This window comes from Delphinus delphis, chromosome 12 (genome assembly GCF_949987515.2).
Source record: "Delphinus delphis chromosome 12, mDelDel1.2, whole genome shotgun sequence".
Taxonomy (NCBI): Eukaryota; Metazoa; Chordata; class Mammalia; order Artiodactyla; family Delphinidae; genus Delphinus; species Delphinus delphis.
The window spans coordinates 10753446-10763448 of NC_082694.2; positions in this window are offsets into that span (position 1 = coordinate 10753446).

Sequence of the window (10003 nt, forward strand, 5' to 3'; positions counted from 1 at the left end):
GGGGGACGGGTGGGAAGTAGGGTGGAGGCCCGGGCCCTGAAGAGCAGGCCCAGTTGGCCCCCAGCGCCTGGAGTCTCAGCCAGGTGACCGAGTAGGGAACCCAGGAGCCCCAGTTCCTGCTGACCCATCATGCGATGCGAGGCGGAGCCAGAGCCGCAGGCCTAGTGGGCCGCACGCATGAAAAGACTCGGGATGTGAAGGGCAGCAGGGGGAGAACCTTGGGGAACAGAGGAAGAGGTGGTTGTGTCTTGGGGGAGAGCAGTTTTCTCAAGATCACTAGAGAATCTTTTCAGCTGACATCTCGCCCACAGCTGTCCACGCTCTCAGCCACTAAATTAATGGGTCACAAAGCTCTGTCCCCACAAAGGACCTTCCGATCCAGCTGTCAGGAAGGCAGCCCCTTGAGACTGTAGGCTCAGCCTTGAGACAGGAAGGCTTCATGGAGATGGAGACACTTAACATGGGCCTTGAAGAATGGCTTTCCTGAGAGAACAATGTTGTCAGTGGAAAGGGACGGGCTTTAGGGAACACCGAGCTGGTGTTTTGAGCAGTGATGACACCCACTGGAGGGGCGTGATTAGGTGGGTGGACCCAGCCTATGTGGATCTGGAATGTCAAAGTTATTGTCAGAACACAATTGCAAGATACGGAACTCTTAACACAGAGCCATCTTAATTAAATGGAATTTACTGGTTCCCATAACTGAAAAGGTGACTTGGCTAGATCTTGGGACTCAAACAATGACGTGAAGGCGTGATTTCTCTCCGTCTCTCGGCTCTGCTCCTTGGTCAGGCACTCTCTCCAAAGGTGGTGAAGGTGGCCCCCGGCAGCCCCAGGCTGACACTAACCTCTCGTTTAAGGACCAGGATGGGTCTCTTCTGCCCAGCTGAGATCATGTCCCTTTCCCTAAACTGTGGCCAAGGACTTGGAGCTTCATCCTGTCACCGGGGACATGGATGGTCACACACGGGGTCTTGGATTCAGAGATGGTGTCACTAGTGTTGGTTGGGATGTGTGAGCGTGAGGGCGAGGCCTACACCAGTCAGAGATCCTTGCTGGCATGAGCCTATGAGGTGGAGATGGGATGCCTGTAATCTCCCCCTCAGCCCTCCTCACTGTGACAATGGACATGTGGCCACCAACCAGCTCTGCTCTCTTACAGAAGCTCCGTGTGTCCTATCTTTCTTGGAACAGGTCTGGGCCTTGAAATCAGGCTTGCCCACCTTCTGACAGGCAAACTGGGCCTTGATTACCCTGGCCCTGTCCTCAGGAATTGTGTCTTTTCCTTCTCTCTTACACTTGCCCCTTTCTTCCACCTCCATTCCCGGGCCCACCCAGCTTCTGACTTTCCCGTCTTTGTTCTTTTCTGCTTTGAGCTCAGTGCTTCTCTTGAGTGGTGCTTGGCACCCCTGAAGACACTGCCTGCAGGCATCCTGGCTGTTTGGGGGAACCACCCACCTAAACCCAGTCCCACCCCCCCCACCCCACCATCTCCATCTGGAAGTCAGCCCAGTGGGATGGGGAGGGAGCAGGCCCCAGCGCATGAGCAGAAGGCAGCGGGGCTGATGCCACGTGCCAGCATTAGGGTACGTTTTTGCATTAATTCCTCAGAACTGAAATTTCTTCTGATCTTGGAGTGATGCCTTCTTCACCACATGTTCAGTAGCTAATATACGTCTCCCCCAACCTTGGACCTACGTACTTCAGAAAGATGTTGAGAATTTGGAGAGAGTCCAGGTAAGCATTCTACGTCGATGAAAGATGGGGAGAAAAGTAAACAGCTCTAGAGAAAAGGATGGAATAGCAATCTGAAACGTGTGAGGAGATAGTTACCAACAAGGTGTGACCTTTAAAAGGCACTGCTCTCTGGGACTCGGTTTCCTCATCTGTAAATGAGGGGCTGACCTGGATGACTTTAAAGTTCCTGCCATCCCTAATCTCCAACTACCTGAGAGGGGGATCCCACCCTCCAGATCCACTCTGAGGGATCAAGAAGGAATGACTTTGAATTTATTTTAAGCATTTAAAAAATACATATATTTATTTATTTGGCTGCATCGGGTCTTAGTTGCGCCACGCAGGATCTTTCATTGCGGCACACGGGCTCAGTAGTTGAGGTGCATGGGCTCTCTAGTTATGGCACGCGGGCTTAGTTGCCCTGCGGCATGTGGGATCTTAGTTCCCCTGACCAGGGAGCGAACCCGCACGCCCTGTGTTGGAAGGCGGATTCTTAACCACTGGACCACCAGGGAAGCCCCTATTTTAAGCATTTAAAAAATAACTTCGTTTTGAAAAAAATTTGTACTTGCTAAAAAGTTGCAAGAATGGGACAATGAATTCCCATATACCTCTCAGCTAGATTTACCAACTGTTAACATTTTGTCACATTTATTTTTATTAAGATATAATTCACCTACCATGAAATGCACCCTTGTGAAGTATAATTCAGTGGATTTTAATATATTCACAAGGTTGGGCAGCCATCGCCACTAATTCCAGAACATTTTTCTCACCCCCCAGAGAAACCTGTGCCCCTCAGCAGTCACTCCCCATTCCTGTCCCTGCCCCAGCCCCTTACAGCCACTAACCTACCTTCTGTCTCAATTCATTTGCCTATTCTGGGCATTTCCTTTAAATGGACTACGTGGCATTTTGTATCTGGCTTCTATCACTTAGCAAGATGTTTTCAAGGCTCATCCATGTTGTAATACGTATCAGTCCTCCATTGATTTTTATGGCTAAAATTCCACAATAGGTATATACCACATCTTGTTTATCCATTCATCAGGTGATGGACACGTATGTTGTTTCTGCTTTTTGGCTATTGTGAATAATGCTGCCATGAACATTTCTTTTTTTTTTTGGCTGCACCGCATGACATGTGGGATCTTAGTTCCCAACCAGGGATTGAACCCGTGCCCCAGCAGTGGAAGCGCGGAGTCTTAACCACTGGACTGCCAGCGAAGTCCCAGCCATGAACATTTTTGTCTTTGTGTGAACATATGTTTTCAGTCCTCCTGGGTATATGTGTAAGAGAGGAACTGCTGGGTCATGGTGACTCTAATTTTATGTTCCTATCAGCAATGTACGAGGTTTCCAATTTCTCCATTTTCTCGCCAACAGTTGTTTTCCTTCTTTATGTTGAAACCTCTTTTCTGATCTTACCTAAGTTGAAAAATGACTAAAAACACAAATTGGTCATGCAAGAAAGGAATTTACTGGCTTAGGACCAGAAAAGTCAAGTAATGCAGTGAATTCAGGAGCTCCACAGGTGCCCCCTGACCACTTCACTCTTTCAGATCCACTCCTGGAAGCTGGCTCCGTTTCCCAGCCAGGCTCTTCCCTAATGGTGATACAGGGGCTTCTTAGCTTCAGGCCTTCCTCAGAGCACTAATTTCAACTGAAAACAGAGCAAGCTCTCTTTCCCTGAAGTTTACAAATGTCCCAGGGTTCACTCTGATTTGACCAACTTGGGACTGACCTTGTTCCTGAATGAGTCCCTGCGGTTACGGGGATCGGATGCCCTGACCGGCTTGGTCTAGGGTCATTGTCAACCACCCCCACGCTGGGAATAGAATCACTCGGATGAGAGGAGGGAGTGGGCATGGGAGGTGTGGTTCCATGAAAAGGAAATCAAAGTACTTTCACTAAAAGAAGGGAAAACGGAGGCTGAGCAGCTGAGACAGTGTTTCCCAGAAACGGAGAGGATGCCGGGCTTATGAAGCTTTCCCCTCCCCTGCAGGGTCGGGGCTCCCCTCGCTGGCGCCCCTGACAGAGCCTTGTCTAACACCCCCATTAGCACACTCATGACATGGCCTCCTCATTGTTTGTTTCCAGGTCTGTCTCCTTAAGTTACTCCCTTCTTTCTTCTCTGTCTCAGCTGATCTCCAGTGTCTTCTCTTCGATCTTCTCAGCTGGGAAGGGAAGGAAATAAGATAGTTACCCAAATAATGGAAGGTCACTCTAGAGATACGCCAAGAAGTGCAATGGGAATTCAGAGAAGGGCAAGATTGAAGGGGTCAGGAAAGCTGTTCTAAGGTCTCTTTAAGGGTCTGAGAAATAAAGGAGTTGCCAGAGGCCAAAACATCCCCTTGATTATTGGTAGAGAGGCTGGGTTGGTGGACATAGTTTTAGGTCTGTTCACTAAGTGGGCTGCTAATACAAATCCCATAGTGACGCCGATTAACCCACCCAGTCGTGGCAACGTGAGACCAGAGAAGGCCTCCCCTGACCCTTGACCCCTGTGGAGGTAGAGCCCACCTTGGCAAGAACAGTGGGATTCTGTACCCTGCGGGCAGCTCAGTCCCGAGAGGACTGAGGAGTGGAGGGGTGGCGTTGGCCTATGCGTGACCAGTCCCCGCACACCGCCACCAGAATGGTCACCTTTCACTTTCCTTGAGACAAAGTAAATAAAGAGGGGTATAGAGAGGACAGGAGTATTACACCTAGTGGAATTCCTTGCACGTGGAAGGAAACGGGTAAGGTTTCCAAAGGTGGAAATGGCCTTATGGAAGGTGGCATTTAAGATGGGTCTACCTGGGTCCCAAGCAGAAGGGACTGGAGAGGCTTCAGGCCAACACTCTTAGGTGCAGTTTCTAGTTGCCCCTTTGTCTCATGGCCCTAATGACTGCCCTCACACTTGCCTCCTGGCTGGGCTGCTCTAGTGCAGCACCTCTAGACCCTGGTACTTGGGTCTTGACTTGCTTGTACATGGTTGTGTGTCTCTGTACCCAAAGATCCTATCCCAGTCCTACACTGCAGTGAGTGGTCCATTGCCAGGTGCACAGCCCCTGCTGCTGGGCTTCTTCCCACTGTGAACTGGGCCAGGCTGAAGATGAGAGTAACCTGAGCCGAGTCAGAAAAGCACTGACTGCAGGGAAGGAAGGAAGCAATAGGAGTCATATACCACTTCACCCTGTGGGCTCCGGGCCCTCCACTGTCCAGTTGGGAAAACAGGTGCAATTCTTGCCTACATGAGGCAGGGAAGCCTTGCTCCAGAAGCGGGGTTGGTGGAGGCTGCCTGAACACGATTCTCACCCGGGATTTTGATCTAGTTCTGGGAAGAGTTGATCTGAGGTGTCTTAGGTCTTGCAGTAACACATACAGCCCCATCCGTGAGGACAAAAACAGATGCTTCCATGAATTGTTTTTAGGTTAGGATGTAGGAGGAAATTGCCTGCTATGAAGAGGTTTCACATACTCGTGAATAAGTGGATGACTATGGTAAACACTTGCCATTCTGAATAATAGATGGATAGAGCTTTGGGTTTACACACCCTTGTGAAGGGACGAGAAGGCAATTACTGCTATCTTTTGTCCTGACAGTTGGAGCCCAGGGGTCGTGTCAGACTCAAGCAAATTACTTTCCAAGTTTTGGGAAAAAGGGACTAAGGCATAGGCATCAAAGCTGACCCTAATTCACTTACAATGGGTCCATTTAACCCTCTGGGGAATGCCTGTCCTCAGGTGTAATGCCTGAGAAATGGTTTCTATACATGCCATCGCTAAGCCAATAAAGAGGTGCTTCGTATCTCTCTGCCAGATTCCGAAACTGGGAGAGATGATGTCCAGTTCAGGACCTGGAACCTGCAGGCCCTAAGGAAGGGCAGAATGGAGGGCAAGGGCATGTGCTAAGGGGCACCAGAGAAGGACAGCTGGAGGTGGGAGTGTGCAGTGCCCCTAGCACTTTCCAGGCAGAGAGCGGGCCCGTGACCTAACTCCCAGTACCAGCTCTGTGGGCAGGCATACTCTATTGAGCTCGATGACAGAGCCTGATTCAGGCTGGGTTCCCTGGGCAGCAGACTTGGCCATGGAGATGAGCATGTGGTATTGGGGGTGCTCTCAGGTTCCACACCTATGGAGGAAGGGAAGGAAGCAGGCTTGGTCAGATGGAGAAGGTGAGGTGCCAAGTAGTCTTGACAAAGGCCTCAGCTGACCCCACAGAGAGTTCTGAAACTGGGACGGCCTTCTGACTTGTCCTGAGTTGGGGTGAGGGGACCAGGCCTTTACACCGCAGCTTCAGCCGGTCATTGGATGCATGCTGTCCCCAGAGAGGAGGCTGTGGCTTTGGGTGAGGAAACTCAATTCCTGAAGAGGGCTGATAACTGAGGGCTGTCTTCCAGCAATACTCCCAGAAGCAAGGGGCAGAAGCCCTTCTGTCATGAAGGTCCACCTGGGTTGCATATCCTGGTGTCTGCTACTTCTTATGCCACTCAGATCCACTTCTTTGTATAAGTTCTGGGAGCAACTTTGCTTTTTCTGGGGGGAAACTGATGGTTAATGGGATGAACCATAGCCTCCACCACTGCAGCTGGTCTTGAGGCCCCAACTGATACTCATCACCTCCCTCTACTATCGGTTTCGACTCTTCTCACCCGCAGGAAGCACCTCTGCAGAGTCCCTGGTCACCACGCCCCTTTTAGGTCATGGCTGCTGCACTCGGTCTATTTACCGTCAAAAGCGAGCAAGGGTGTAACAGAGAGACACCCAGCTGGATCGTCTGCTTGCCACACATCTTCCTTTTTGCTCCCATTGTGAAACTGCAGCCTGGCTCTTCTGAGGATCAGGGTCAGTTGTTGCTGCCAGGATGGTGACTCCTGCTTGCCTCCTGGTCCCTTGGCTCAAAAGTGCCTGGTGGCAACTGTGAATGAGTCCAATGGGACTTACGCTGCATCTCTGGATGGAAATATTTCCTCTTTGGGAACCAGGACCTCAAAACCCTCAAAGCTCAGAGTTGTGGTGACGTAAATACCCCAATGGGATCACTGGGATTAATGGTAAATGGAGCCACTCCTACTTCCACCCCTTGGTTCCTGGACCTATTTATTCTTCCTATTGGGACATAGCACCATACTGATTTTTTTTTTTAAGATTTTTTTGATGTGGACCATTTTAAAAATCTTCATTGAATTTGTTACAATATTGCTTCTGTTTTATGTTTTGGTTTCTTTTTTTTTGTTTTGGCCATGAGGTAATGTGAGATCTCAGCTCCCCGACCAGGGGTCAAACCCGCACCCACTGCATTGGAAGGTGAAGTCTTAACCCCTGGACTGTCAGGGAAGTCTCTTGATTGTTGATAGAGTATAAACCGTGTTCTGGAGATGATGCCCATCCTTAGCTGGTAGCATCTCTGTGCTGGCACCTCAGCTGTGCCTTCACAGGCTACTCCTTCTCTCTGTTCAGGCTGGTGTCTTTTGGATGGTACAGAATGTGGTAGGGCCAGTGGATTCCATGGTCATGTGCCACTGTCACACCTCCTTTGATGTGCAATGGGCCCTTTGGTCTGATTCGGTGTTATGTGGGACCCTGTGTCAATGTGTCAGACACTCAGTAAACACTCAAGATAGTGGTGCTGGCTGAGGCCCGGCAGGCAAAAAAGGCAAACCGTACCCGGAACGCAGCGACTCCAATCAAAAGAAGTTGCTGCCGTTTCCAGGATGGAAGGTATCCAATGCAGTCAGCTTGTCATCGAGTGGCTGGCTGTTGTCTATGGGCATACTGCCATTTTGGGGGCTCAGCACTGGTTTCATTGCTGGCAGACTGGACATTCAGCAGTGGCAGTAGCTACATCACCCTTTGTGAAGGGGAGCCCATGCTCTTGGGTCCGTGTGTTGTTCTCACCCTGCCACCGTGGCTACTCCATTCATTGCTAGTACTGAGGTGGCTCATAGCATCTGGCCGATATCAACTGGTGAGTCATTCTTCCTACTTGGTTGTTTAGTACCTCTTTCACGGTAGGTGCTCTCTGGTGGGCATCTGCACACTCCTTTGCCCAAACACATAATCCATTCCCATCCCTCTATCCCAGACCTCTGTGTCCTTCATCTTCTTTCTCCTCCCAGGCTCCTGAGCCACCAGCCAAGCCATCTGCTAGTGCCCTGAGTCCATATATACTCCAGCCTTGCCTACATTTCTGTTCACACAAAGTGTGAGAGGATTTATTCATTGGGAGAATTTCCCTTGCCATTGTCTTTCAAGATCACCCTAGGGTGGGGCTCTAGTGCAGCCGCAGTTCATTTTCAGCTTGCACCCACACACCACTTTGACCTATGAGCAAATCAAGCTTTGCTTTTTTTCCTCCTTTGTCAGCTGGTCATAAAGGGACCCAATCTCCTATGCAGCCACAGGTGTGAGCTGAGGGAGAGGCATCAGTGCATAAATGCTAGGTGACATGGATGTCTAGGCCATCTGCTTGTGTGGCTTACTGTGCCCCTGGCCCTGCTCATCCCAATTCTGGATGTACCACTTCTTACTATAGATTATTGTTGGGCCTACTCAACTTTATGTTTTGATGGGTCTAATAGGCAGAACCCAACTTATATAAGACAAGCCCATGATGAAGAATTTTGGATCAACTCAAAAATATACAAAGAGAATAAAGTTTCTCAACATTGTTCTGGGGTTACACAAACAAAACAAAGTTTGTTGATAATGGATTGGAAGAGAAGTTAGGCTAGAGTGTACTGTTAGGGTGTGAACAACCAAGTGGTAGAGAGAATGGTGTAGAAGAAATGGATTTTGAAAATTCTAAAGCGGAATTTATAGGTAGGTACAGAAATGGAGACAGCAAGCATGTTTATGTCATCTTTTGAAAAAATTATAGCTGTAAAAGGAACGATAACGGGGTGGTAACTGGAAAGAGGAAGAGTTAAAGGCCTCTTTTCTTCCCAAAGCTCTTTTGAGGATGAACTTGATTGTGTTTATGTACTGAGGGGAAAGAAGCAATGGAGATGCGGAAAAATGGGGGGATTAGAGGGGCTCAGCTGGAGTACCTGAGAATTCATTTTGGTAAACAGAACAAAACAAAAACAGAAAACAAAAAAGGAACAAGCAGAAGTGCTAAGCTCCTTTAAATCAAAGGAAGCAGGACTGTAGGAAAATTCAACTTTTCCCCTGTGTTGGGCTGCACCCCGCGGGCCTACAAGGCCTGTGCTTGCCAAGCTTCAAGACCCAAGAAAGAGCCTGGAGTCAGCAAGAGACATCAATGGTTTAATGGATGGGGGGAACTTACACGTCTGAAGCAAGGTCCTGGAGCGACACCCCACCATGTGCGGCGCATATGGGCAGGACCTGGTGGCAGTCTTTGCTCCCAAGGGGAAGGGGAGATTTCCAGTTACAGGGGAAATGACATCAGGTTGGCTCATTAGTTACCAGGGAAACCAGCAGAGGGGCACGCCCCCGACCATCCTTTTGAAAAGCTATCATTAGCTGGGGCCTGGGGCAAGTAAGTAGGAAGGTCAATCAAGTCAGTAGGGTGTAGGTGAAGCAAGCACTGGTTGGGCAGGGGATGTACAGAGAGCAAGAGAACAGCCATCTTGAGTGGCCTTACCATACACCCTCACACCCCGTTCCGGCCATCCTACCATCATTGAGAAAAGCATCAAATACTATTTTCTGTTATATACATTTCTCCTTATTTCAAGGGAAAATAAACATCAATACCAATCCCAGAGTAAAATCAGACAGTCTGGAGAGATCTAAATTTCAGTTCCCAGTAAAGCATTTTTTTTGAAACATCTTCTATTAAGAACATATAAAATTGCTCAAACAGGTACATTAAGAGTAAAGTTTCTAAACGCACTGCCGTGGGATGAGCACAGGCTCTCACGTGAAGACTTCCTTTTACAGTATTTTGTTTGTCTGTCAATAAGGCACTTAGTGTAAGTTTAAAAAAAGTAAGGAAACAAATTTCGCGTAAGGTCTTCCTAGTGGACCTCCAGGCATTTCATTTTAATGAGGTTGGGCACAGAATAGTAAGTTAATGCCCTTCAAGATCATTTAGCTAGGTTGTTCATGGGTGGTGCAAAGTAGGTTTTAGGAAACCTGTTTACCTTCTCAAGCTGCCACCTTTGGGTCAAAGAGAGAAGGACAGCTACTACACGACCAGGGGCATCTGCCCCAAGCAACTCCATTCTGCTGTCCCTTTAACCAAAGGGCTACCGCATTTCCAGACTGCGACGGGTCACCTGCCCACGTAGCTCTCTGGAAAGTGTCCTGGGCTCTA